Source organism: Dendropsophus ebraccatus, chromosome 12 (genome assembly GCF_027789765.1).
Source record: "Dendropsophus ebraccatus isolate aDenEbr1 chromosome 12, aDenEbr1.pat, whole genome shotgun sequence".
Lineage (NCBI taxonomy): Eukaryota > Metazoa > Chordata > Amphibia > Anura > Hylidae > Dendropsophus > Dendropsophus ebraccatus.
This window is the reverse complement of record NC_091465.1, coordinates 47,835,068-47,848,260: the sequence shown is the minus strand read 5'-3', so window position 1 is coordinate 47,848,260 and position 13,193 is coordinate 47,835,068. Positions and strand designations below refer to the sequence as shown.

Here is a 13,193-nt window from a genome sequence, read left to right as displayed (position 1 = left end):
TAGTTTCTATCACAAAATACCTGCAATGTTAAGATGGAAACTAAGAAATATTCTAAACCAAGGCAAATTCCCCATTTAGTAGCTCTATCAGCCACATTTAGTAGCCCCATCAGCTCTCATGGCTATTTTTTTAGTAAAAACTGGCATTCTCCATGATATAATCTTTGGATATCCTTTTTTCCCCCACATTATAATGTTTTTCTTCCAGGATATATATATAAATAAATTGACTACTGCAAGTTACCATTCCCCTTGTTAGATGGGTATGTGTCTACAAGCTCTGACACTATTCACTCAGCACTCGTGATCGTTTTAGGCAGTGCCTGGACACATCTCTTTAACAAGGCGAATGGGACATAGCTATAATACCAAGCATAGCTACTTTGGAAAGTATAGCAGGTGCAATTTGAAGCCAGTGTAAAACCTGATGTAAATAATGAAGAGGCTGTAGCACTCACCCAAGTGTCACAACCCCTTCAACCAGATGATTGGCGGGGGTGCTGAGAGTCATCCTAAGTATAGGACGTCAGTTTTAGCCTTGCTAACCTTGTTAATGTCGCATGTTGCGGCTGTGAAGTGGTAGTGTGTCACAGCTCTAGGAACTGTGCAGCAAAACTGCATGTGATTTAATGCAGATTGCCCAGATTTTCAAGCAAGTGCAAGATGAAGCACATGAAAACATGTCCAGTAAACCACAAGATCGTGAGGCATGTTACCACCCACAGCTAAAACATGGGTACCCAAGGACACTACTGTGGGTTGTTTTATTATTTCATTATTAATGTCAGACCGGACAGACAACATTCTCATTCTTTAAATAGGCAGAGCTTTTTGGGATGTACAAAACTAAATTTTCCAAAAATATTATCTAGGTGTCAAACTGCGGCCCTCCAGCTGTTACAAAACTACAATTTCCATCATGCCCGGACAGCCAAAGCTAAAGCCCCTGTTTGACAACCCTGCCCTAGAGCCAGGCCCGCTTCTGCCATGAGGCGGAATGAGTATTCCGCCTCAGGCGGCAGATTTTGTGGTCCTGCAGGGGGCGGCATGCCCGGCTGATAATCTGGCGGACCGGGCAAATGCCCACTGGGCCGCCCAGATTATCAGTTGTAGGGCCCCTCCAGAACATACACTACCGCCCCCACCTCCCTGGAACACCCAGGGGCCGCGGCCGCCGGAGCTCTTCAAGGCGGATCTGCCGCTTTAAAAGCAGGGGGCTCCGCTACCGCTAGCTGTTCTATCCAGTCCATTGAGCTTCCGGGACAGGTCACCTGATGCACGCCGGCCCCGTAAGCTCACAGCTCCAGCCCCGTGCGCCGCACCTCTTCCGCGGTCCTGTGCGGTCAGCTGTTGCATGTATGCCACTGAGCAGGAGACTAGAGAGGTGCAGCGCGCGGGGCTGGAGCTGTGAGCTTACGGGCCGGCGTGCATCAGGTGACCTGTCCCGGAAGCTCAATGGACTGGATAGAACAGCTAGTGGTAGCGGAGCCCCCTACTTTTAAAGCGGCAGATCCGCCTTGAAGAGGTCCGGCGGCCGCGGCCCCTGGCTGTTCCAGTGAGGTGGGGGCGGTAGTGTATGTTGTTGGCGGGCTTGCCGCGGGCGCGGGCGGGCGCGGGCGCGCGCGGGGGGGGGGGGGGGGGTTGGGGTTCTAGTGCCAGTGAGGGGGGCGGCAGCCTGAGGTTTGCCTCAGGCGGCACAGACCCCAGAGTCGGCCCTGCCTAGAGCCTATTACTGTCAGGGTAAAATGTATACAAAAGACTTCCAATATACAAATAGATTTTTCTATTAGTTATTACAAAACATTCAGTCATATGGTGAACATTAGGGATACAATATGTGTCAGGAGACAAGCTAACAAGGTCGTCTTCCTTTTTCCAAGGGCATGCCACCAGGAATTACACTTTTCTATAAAAGGGAAGCAATAGTTGAATTTGCACCCCAGCCCTGGGGCATACGGGGGCTCAAAAGGTCTCTTTGCCTCATACGATGAGTAGTATATTCGTATTGGAGCATGTACTCCCCCAGACCATTGGTTGAATAGTGAAATGTATTTATTAAAAGCCAAAGTCATTACTAGATATTATTCCCCTTATCTGCCCTTTATCACAGGATGCAGAAAACTTAGGCTCTTGGTTGTAACGTTGTACTGGATGTTCAGATGTTCCTGCAGGACCTACATGGATTAAACACAGTGGCCACCAGTCACAAAATAGTTATATTGATGTTTAGGTCTAAAAGTTTGGCACTAAGAAAGACAAAAATTTTATCTCCATTTGCTAACCCCAATTTTTTTTTTTTAATTATGTGTGCGAGACAAAATTTACCATTGAATGACCGACAAAAGAGCATGACGTTTAAAAAATACTACACCAAGATATGAAGGAAATGAAATAGAAATAATTTATGGTGAAATCCTGTAGCATAATGTATAGGTCTCCACGACAGTCACAGGTGAGATACCATCAAGAGATTCTTTATATCTTTTCTAGCTTTTCTAGAAGAAGGCTGCAATGTTATGTTTAATTTCGGTAAAGCCTGAATCTCACTGTAGTTAGGATTTAATATCACTATATGCACTGCAGATGGTGTGCAGAAGCTCTACCAAATGCATGGAAAATCTTGGAAACATCCTGGCAGTAGGAAGCAAAAGAGTCCTGTAATGAATAAATTCTAATCATTGTTTTTCGATAATGTTATTAATGAATTATCATTTAGGAAAATTTGTCCTTTACGATAAGCTGCAGTGGACACATGAATAAATCTTTGTCTTCTGCTTTGGCATAGGGATAATGGATCACTGAACAGCGATGTAGAGAAAGTTGCGGTAACAGTTCCATATTTGAACCACTGTAGGGTAAGAGGCAGCTTTGTTAGAAAAATAACTAGAGATGAGCGAACCGGGTTCAGGTTCGAGTCGATCCGAACCCGAACGTTCGGCATTTGATTAGCAGGGGCTGCTGAACTTGGATAAAGCCCTAAGGATGTCTGGAAAACATGGATACAGCCAATGTCTATATTCATGTTTTCCACATAGCCTTAGGGCTTTATCCAAGTTCAGCAGCCACCACTAATCAAATGCCGAAAGTTCGGGTTCGGATCGACTCGAACATGCTCGAGGTTCGCTCATCTCTAAAAATAACCATTATACTTTGTGTTAAAAGGGGTTATCCAGTGCTACAAAAACATGGCCACTTTCTTCCAGAGACAACTCTTGTCACCAGTTCAGGTGCGGTTTGCAATTTAGCTCCATTCACTTCAAACTCACTCACCCAAACTGGAGCAACATTGGTGTTGTCTCTGGAAAAAAGTGGCCATGTTTTTGTAGCACTGGATAACCCTTTTAAGGAAACCTGAGATATTCAAAGTACAGACCAATCTACCATCATCATGTTATTGAGCAGGAGGAACTGAGCAGATTGTTATATACTGTAGATTTGTGGGAAACATCTGTATAACTTGTAATATTCAAGATAAACTCTAAATAAGTAGTCATGTGGTTAGTCATATATAGCAATTTGCTCTAGAATATGCTGATGTTAACGATCCATTAAAAAAGAAACCCATAAATTCCTACATAGAGATTTATTTGGCCAAATTTTACATGTATGTTTAGGATTATTAAAGACATGAAAGTAAACATGCAAGGCGTATATTATAGCAGAGTACAGCTCCTTCTATCTACTGCTTGCTAATGAAGTTGCAGTGAATCACATTCATACCATTACTGACCGTCAATCTGTAAAGGCAATGGCATACAGTATCTGTACTATACAGATCTAACATATGGCATCTGCTGTCATCTCATCTTCTCTTTCACGCTGTCACTTGGTAATGATGAACATTTCATAATTATGACAGATCATTTATGATAGATTTGTGATCAAGGCACATGCTCCATCTGAGCTTAATTCGCTCCATTAACACTTATTCAGTCAGCAGACGGCCACCGTAACAAAAATTGCTACAAGCTCCCATATACATTGCTGTGTCCACTCCTGCCTGAAACTTTTACACAGTGCTGTATATTTTTAATCAAAGTCTTCAGCAGATGCCATACAGTACAATAGCCCTTACATTCACACAAAGAAATAAATAAATAATAATAAAAATTTATATATATATATATATATATATATATATATATATATACACACACCGTATTTTCCGGCGTATAAGACGACTAGGAGTATAAGACGACCCCCAACTTTCCCAGTTAAAACAGAGAGTTTGGGATATGCTCGCTGTATAACACTACCCCTCTTCCAAGGCACACCAAATTAATAAAAAACATCAGACAGCAGATCTGAGAGGCAGAGAAGGAGGTGCAGTAATACCGGTAGGATACATGAGCAGGCCAGATGGTTGAAATAACTGTGTTTTATTGGGCACAGCACCACTCTACCGTATCTTATTTTCCATACCACGGACGCCTGCAGCTTGTTTTGCTCTTCATATGGTCGCTGCATTTGGCGGAGATGCGGCCATTTTCAAGCTCCCCCTCCGTATGCTGGAACTGCAGATTCTCCAGTCCGTTCCAAAATTTTTTGACTTTTGAGAAGATTTTCCAAGGTTAAAAAGTCTTATACGCAGGAAAATACTATATGCTTTCTTGGTGCGTTCAATTAGGATACACTGCAAACACAATGTAAAAGAATAGGAACTTAGGAAATAGGAATTTATCTGTAGGAACTTTTTGGGAATAGCATACATTGCTGCAGGCCCTTGCAGGGCCAGGCCATATAGACAAGGGATGGGTAACCTTCGTCTCTCCAGCTGTTGCAAAACTCCAATTCCCATCAGCTAAAGCTTTGGCTGTCCAGGCATGATGGGAAATGTAGTTTTGCAACAGTTGGAGGGCCATAGGTTCCCTATCCCTGATATAGACTATAGCATATGGTGCAGTTCAGTATGTGAATAGGATAATTAGTAAACTGTTTATTGGCTGTGAATTTGCTTGTCTATAATATTGGAACAATTTTGCTGCTGCAAGAAAAATTGCAATAATTGTGCATTTAGGAATGGCAGCTGTATCCATATTCAATCCATATAGAATAGAATGAACTATAAAGGATCATGATAATCACGAGCAGGAAAGCTTTGCCGCACAGAGGGTTATGGCGAACATTAGGAAAGCAATATATCTCAGTTGAAGGTGTGAGAGAAATTAAGAGTGATTACGATGGATAAGACGTTTATATATTAAGCCAGGTGTAGGGAGCAGATGTCTCTACTGTTGCTGTGCTGGGAAATCTCCTCTGCAATGAGTGCAGCAGTGATGAAGTGCACTGCAATTTACCTCCGCCAGCACCCGCTGAGTCTCATCCTTTTTATTGGCAAAATAGTCATCTATCTCTCTTGTCAAAATAATGTAATGTTAAGGGAATATGTGTGAAGCTATTACTTCTTCAGGTTTTAACAGGAGTGGGATGAGATATCCCAGCAGAGCAGCAATGCCAGGATCCTGGGAAAAGGACGCCACTCAGGACAGAATGGATGAGCCACACTTACTGGAAATGATACAAGAGTCATTGCAGGGTTTATTCCCAGGTGTACAGGAATCAGCAGAGGAGAAAGCCCAGAGGGCATATGCAGAATTGTAGAAAGATGGAGAGTTGCTGTGAATATGTTTGCTACTTTATATTGTTATACATTAAAATAAGGTTAAATGAACAATAATTCTATAGGAAAAATAATAGGCAGCAATTTTTTAATGCAAATATTCAAATAAACAGTGGGGGAAAAGGCATAGCATTTAAGGGGTATTCCGAGTTTAGATAACTTAGGCCCCCTTCACACTTCAGGAAAATCTGTCCGTTTTTCTTATCAGGAATTCCTGTCAGGATTTCCTGGCCCATAGGGTTGCATTAAACACTCAGGCCCTATTCACGTCAGTGTCAGTTTTTCCTGTCAGGAAATCCAGATTGGGAGGCCTTGGCTTCAGGAAACCATTAGGAAATCTTCAGAATTTCCTGACAGTAATGAGTTTTTATGTTAAGGAAACCATTAGTAGTGTCTTCAGCATTTCCTGATGTGCATCAGGAAAGCATCAGGGTTTCCTGAGCTCCCATAGACTTTTATGGGGGCACCTGTACAGGAAATCCTGATGAAAATAGGACAGGTTCTATAATTTCCTGACCTGTTTTCCTGAATAAACACCCTTCAGAGAAAATCCATAAGGCTGTCAGTGTTCAATGCAACCCTATGGGTCAGGAAATCCTGATAAGAAAAACTGACAGATTTTCCTGAAGTGTGAAGAAGGCCTGACAGCCTTCAGGATTTTTCCTGAAGGGTGTCCGTTCAGGAAAATAGGTCAGGAAATTATAGAACCTGTCCTATTTTCATCAGGACTTCCTGTACAAGTGCCCCCATAGAAGTCTATGGGAGCTCAGGAAACCATAATGCTTTCCTGATACTTTCATGATGCGCATCAGGAACTCCTGAAGACCTTACTAATGGTTTCCTGAACATAAAAAGTGATTACTGTCAGGAAAAATTGACATGACGTGTGAATGAGGCCTTGCCGTATACTCACAGAATAGTTATATATTTTGGATTATCGGGGTACCTGCAGTCAGACCCTTCACAATCTGACACTTATCTCCTATTCTGTGGATATCAGGAAAGAGTCCCCAAGTCTTTGTTATGCATGGAATCACACATGCCCCCTGCCATTCAATCTCCATCGTAGATGCCTAAGTTATCCTACCATTATACTTAGATATCTTTGACAGCTTCGTAGATAATGAAGCAGCAGCTCCATTCATAATAAATATTTGGGGCCCCATTCTGTGGATCATAATGGGCCCCAGTGGTTGGACTCTCCCCATTGTTTGCCACTTATCTTCTATAATGGGTATTGGGAATATGTTGCTTCAACTTGGAATAATCCTTTAAACTGAAAGGAGAAGTCCGGCGACTGCTTAAAGCCGTCAGCTGTCGGGGAAAATTGATGACAAGTAGGCACTTACTTCTCCATGTGCCCACGGTGAGTGGCGGGACCAGCCTCTGGCCCCCAGCAGTAAGGAAATTTCCCCCGAGTTATGATGAGGTCATGGAGAAAAGGCATGTATCTGCTGCCGAACTGGTAGCTCAGCCAATCAGTGACTGGAGCGGCGTCCTGCCTTAGTCACTGACTGGCTGAGTGGCCAGTCCATCAGCCAAGTCATGTTGTGGACACCCCGGAGATCCCGGAGCCTGGCGCTGGGGAGAAGTAAGTGCCTGTTTTTCATCAATTTCCCCTCCTTCCCCTGATGTGTGGTATTCCCCTACTCCCACAGATGATGCGTGGCATGGATCTGTAATTGAGATGAGTGCAATTCAAGCAAGCTGGAGTGTGATTATTCAATATTTGAATACCAGCGACTGAAAAAGTTGAATACAGCCCTAGGGAGTCCGGGAAAACAGGGATAGAACCATAGGCCATAGGCTGTATCCATGTTTTTCAGGACTCCCGAGGTCTGCATGCAACTTATCAGTTGCCAGTATACAAATGCCGAATGTTCAGACTCAAGCATACTCGAGTTGTGCTCATCTCTAATCTGTAATTCACTGCCCATAGAATTACATAAGGTATCTTAGCATGTCTCCAATATTATGCTAAGGGACACAAATGTTTATTATCTCACAGACTTCATGATACACACTAGAAAAAGAAAGAAAAAAAATCACTGCACGCTTCATTTTATGCTGTATTGGAGATATTCTCACCCAGCAGTGATGCATTGTGGCAGCACTCTAAAAAGAAACAAGGAGCTCTCTCCATTAATGCAGGATTGTAGGCTCAATATCTTACTGAAACAGTACACTTATTATACAAGCTCTTGCAAAATGTATTTCTATCACTGATGATTTTTGAATTAGGTCACCACCATTGAAACACAGGGATTTAGGAAACTTTTTAAGTCTGATTTACGTATAGAACCAGAAAGATGTATAAACTGGACAACTGTAAGATCAAATATACAGCTTATGTATGGGATTCAACCTTTTCAATATATGTTTTCCCAAAAGAGTCATTCATCCAATGAATCATCTGGCTTCAACTCAAAGGTAAATTGACACATAAAAGAAGTTAGATCTACTTTGTTATTCAGGATACTGGTAGTGAGTGACTACTTAATCTATTGTGGCAGATCCTTACATGTGTTCATCGGGTTTGTGGTCCTTTAAGGAAACACTTAGAAGCCTTCTTCTCTATTTGCCTTTCTATGGTTTCTGTGCAGTTAAATCAAGATGGGAGGTAAAATGTAGGTATTATGTTTTGTAGCATATTATATACATATTATATACAGTAAATTGACAACTAGGAAATACCTGTATCTTTCATAAAATGGGTGTAGCAAGATAGAATTTGATGCTGTTACACCCATTGGACAATACTGGACATGGCCTATTGACTAAGTGGAATAGTGGAATAGAGAGACTTGTGTATCACTTTAAGGAGGCTACCAAACTAGCATGGTCTTAGAAGCCATGCAATGTTTTATGAGAAAAAAGCATGCAAAATAGTTTTCCTTCAGAAGGAAATGTACCCACCATCGATTGGCATCTTAAAAAGTCCTTAAAAAGTCTTAAACAATGAATGAGGATTATATGCCAAACCAGAATCTCTTCCAAGAGGGAGAGTAAATCTTCTAGGAGAGAATCAAGCTCAGCAGAAAGAAAAAAAAATGTATTCCTCCTTCTGGAGGAGAGCTACTTTGCATACAGAAGAACAGCACAATGCAAGGCTATAAAAAGCATCAAATTATCACTTAAACAGATACATTATATCCTCTAAAATAACTATTAGAAGTAGTACATTGTCTTAGAATCACCTTATTTCCCCATCTTCAGTTATGGCTTGTTTTATTTTAATAACCCCCCCCCCCCATTATCAATCAGTTTAATTATTAATCAGTTTCCGTAAGACCCTTCCTTGTGCATGTAAAACTGTTAGCGTAAAATACTGGGTAATAGAGTCAGTTTATATTTTGTCACTGTGTAATGACTCTAGGCAATAGACTTTGATCACAAGCTATCTAGTTTCACACAAGAGCCTGAAATGTAATCTTCAGTACTGAAATGTAAAACTACAGCCGTGTCCAAGACGCTTTTGCCTCACTTGACCTAACCCAACAACAAGTCTGCAGCACAAACTAACATCAAATCATACAAGAGCATAAATAATGTTAATGAAACCTTATAGAACGAGCAGGAGGAGATTCTTACTTCTGCGCAGGAATGATATAATGGATTGGACAATTCTAATAATTAAGATGAAATATACCTCCTTTGTATAGCGAAACATCCAAAACATATGAGCAAACCATTCAAAATCAATAGGGACCACAAAAAGACGGTAATACAGGGACAATTCAGTGCCTTTTCTTTTTTGCCAACACAGCATGCACTTTAGTATCACATGCCTATTTGTGTGTGGGCATCGCTCCCTAGGCTCATGAAATTATATGTGCAAAAGTAAAGCTCAAAACTGTTTTGTCCATTTGCATAAAGAAAAAAAAAACTCAATACCCAGTTATTTATTTTGCCCAATTTCCCTCCTTTCAAGGACAAGTGCAACAATGACCCTCTATACCATACCGGCTCATATGGTGGAGATTTGGAATTATTATATTAAACTTATATAGGGAAACATAACTGAATATGATGCACTTCTCACTGATCTTTGATATGCAAGAAAAGCTGGCAGCTTGCATGCTATACTGATACATAATTTGAATGTATTATCTACAGAGCCATTACACGCTTCACCTACTGGAAGACGTCACCTGCTACCAACAAGTTTTTTTTTTCCTCGAAACTTATTCATGATGTTGATTCCTGATTGTTGCACTGATTTACAATGTGGTGTAGCCTCAGTGCTAAAAGACTATTTCGTGTTTGCCCTGTTAAACTGTGAACATAAAATATACTTAGGGCATGGTGAGCAGTGAGAGTGCACATAGCTGGATGCAGTGGGTGAATGAGTAACATGAGTGTGGATGTAAAATATGATTACAAGTTAACTTAAGCAACCAATATAGTATTTCATGGCTCGCTCTTTCTTTTTCTCAGTTAATATTGTTTTTTTCATGGCTTGCTTTTGACATCATTTAAATATTCATCATTTGATTTGAGGGACTGCAGATTACTTTTGGTATCCTATAATGTCTGGTACAGGTTAAAAAAAGGGAAAAAAAAATTCTGTATCTTAGAAATTCTACAGATATACATAAAAAATGAATAAAATAAAAATGTTCAATAAAAAAAGCAAACTATGGGTATAAAATCGACATTAGATTGCACTTCTGCATTGTTGTCATAAGATTTTGTTTTCCATTGTTTTGTTCTCGGTTCTGGTTTGTAGATGTCAGCCCTATAGGGCCATTAAAATGTGATTATTTTCCTTGTAATCAATTTAAGACTATGTGCCAAACTTCGAAATACAGACACATTTTGATGATATATCTCCTGCTCTTTGTGTATATCAAAAATTTTAACATACCGTTCACAAAAATACTGTGCCAATCCATTGTATTCTATATTTTTGAATATAAAAATGTGAAGGTACAAGATCTAATGGTGTCATATTTACATTAAAAAAGTATTTATAGGGCAAAGTGAATGAAGCAACACTTCCATATGAAGAAACAGATGTATCAGTGTTGAACTTGTAGACCATAGTGGCTCTTTTTTTTTTTTTTTTTTTTTTTAAATAAAGGGGTATTCACAGTTTGCAAGTTAGAGCTGGGTTCACACTATGTATATTTCAGTCAGTATTGTGGTCTTCATATTGCAACCAAAACCAGGAGTGGATTGAAAACACAGAAAGGCTCTGTCCACATAATGTAGAAATTGAGTGGATGGCCGCCATTTAATGGCAAATATTTGCTGTTATTTTAAAACAACGGCTGGTATATTGAAATAATGGCAGTTATTTACTGTTATATGGCGGCCATCCACTCAATTTCAACATTGTGTGGACAGAGCCTTTCTGTGTTTTTAATCCACTCCTGGTTTTGGTTGCATTATGTGTGAACCCAGCCTTATAGGTAATAACATGCTCAAAAGGAGAAAACTGTTTAGAAAACAGTTCTTCCCTGTTCTCATAATTGGTGTGACCCCCCCCCCCCCCCACACACACACACACACACACACTGATCAGCCTGTTATCCCTATCCTGTGGAGAGAGGATCATGCTGAGAGTTGGGAACATCTCTCTGACAGCTAGAAACGCTGCTTACATGGCTACATATCTTTTAAAGCAGTAAGCCTACCCATTATTTTATTGTAGTTGTCCAAGGCTGTAAATGTTTTCTATTGGTGTCCAGAGAGGTGTCGCACTTCAGTACTCTGGCCACGCCTCTAAATAAAAAGCTATTTTTTAGGTTGTTGCAGCCTCATACAATTACAATAAGGCCATGTTCACACAACGTAAAATTTCTATTAATCACGGCCATTGTAACAATGCCCGTGATTAATTGAAAAGTTATGTTGCACTGCAGTCAGAGGAAATCCCGTCCGGAGTGCATACACATAGTATACACTCCGGTCGGGATCTTGAGCGGCCGCAGTAAAAACTGACATGTCAGTTTTGTGCAACCGCTATTCATTCAATAGCGACTACACACGACTAACTGTTCCCACAATGAAGAGTGCAGCTCTGGTCAAAATTTCCATTGTGTCCTATGTGCCTGCATCCCAATTCAATAGAATCGAAGTTTATCCGGTACTGCAGTACCAGCCGAGATGATCCGTTCTGTGCCATGGCCGTGTCTGACGTAGTATAAACCCGGCCTAAAGGTGTGGATAGTCTCGCTGCTTACATACCTATGCTGCCATGTAAGCCGATTTGGACATCTTTCCTAGCTGTTAAAACATTCCAGACAACACTGGTACATTGTGTTATGTTTACCGTGGAGCATAAGGGCAGACACAGGGATTTTTTCCTTGGCAGTCTTTGAGGCACTCCATTGGGACGTAAAAATTGAAGAACACTCACTAATGTACAGTATTTATGGTCGCTTTCTGGGATTATATAAAATATGTAATTTATGCCAAAATTTATTTTCATGTCTGCCATTTTTTACTGACAAAAAGGGTCAAAACAAAAGCCAGATATGAGCAGACATTGTCTGACCTTCATGACATATTTATCAACAGGTCTTGCACCCTGTTGTTGAATATGCTGCATGGGCTCCAATTTAAAAAGAAATATCCCCAAATGTATATGTGTTGCACATTGTAATTGCACATTGTAATATGATAATGATTTGGGCCAAGTGACAAACTCACTTCTACTACATCTGTTAAACATTGAACTCATTTCAGAGAGTATGTGATACATTCTCATCCTCATCCTCATCCTCAACAATTACAGAATTTTTAAAACTTTAGCATCAATTAATGAAAGAGATTCCTTTTCATTGTTTTGGAAGATTGCTAACCTCTGTAATAACCAGAAAATCTAATATTAATACTAATATTGAGAATAATAAAACATCTTCTCTTCACATTCTAAATAATATGGATATATTAAGAACATGTTCTTATTGTAACAATGGAACCAATGTATGACTCATTGTAATCTGCTTAAAAGATTCCTTTTTATGGACATAAAAGGGACTGTTGTTATATTAAAGCTTAAGAAAAAGGTGGAATGATCCCCACACAAGTCAGAAATTTGTTTTCTTTATGAAATTTCCAAAAGAAAAAAAAATCACAATTTGGAGCATCTGCTGTGAACATTAATGTTCTTTGACACTTCGACCTGGGACTACAAATACAGTGGGGAGAAAAAGTATTTAGTCAGTCACCAATAGTGCAAGTTCCACCACTTAAAAATTAGAGAGGCGTCTGTAATTGACACCATATGTAGACCTCAACTATTGGAGACAAAAGGAGAAAACAAATCCAGAAAATCACATTGTCTGATTTTGTAAGAATTTATTTGCAAATTATGGTGGAAAATAAGTATTTGGTCAGTAACAAAATTTCATCTCAATACTTTTTTATATATCCTTTGTTGGCAATGACAGAGGTCAAACGTTTTCTGTAAGTCTTCACAAGGTTGGCACACACTGTTGTTGGTATGTTGGCCCATTCCTCCATGCAGATTTCCTCTAGAGCAGCGAGGTTTGGGGGCTGTCGCTTGGCAACACGGACTTTCAACTCCCTCCAAAGGTTTTCTATAGGGTTGAGATCTCGAGAC

The 13,193-nt window shown here is 40.3% G+C and overlaps 1 long non-coding RNA gene across 1 annotated transcript; it reads left to right on the top strand.

Annotated features, from left to right (window-relative positions):
* Positions 1 to 2,761: 2,761 nt before the first annotated feature.
* Positions 2,762 to 9,237, top strand: LOC138769557 (uncharacterized). The gene is made up of 3 exons (XR_011359267.1): positions 2,762 to 2,855; positions 8,012 to 8,050; positions 8,134 to 9,237. It is a non-coding gene; the product is annotated as an uncharacterized lncRNA (long non-coding RNA).
* The last annotated feature ends 3,956 nt before the right edge of the window (positions 9,238 to 13,193 follow it).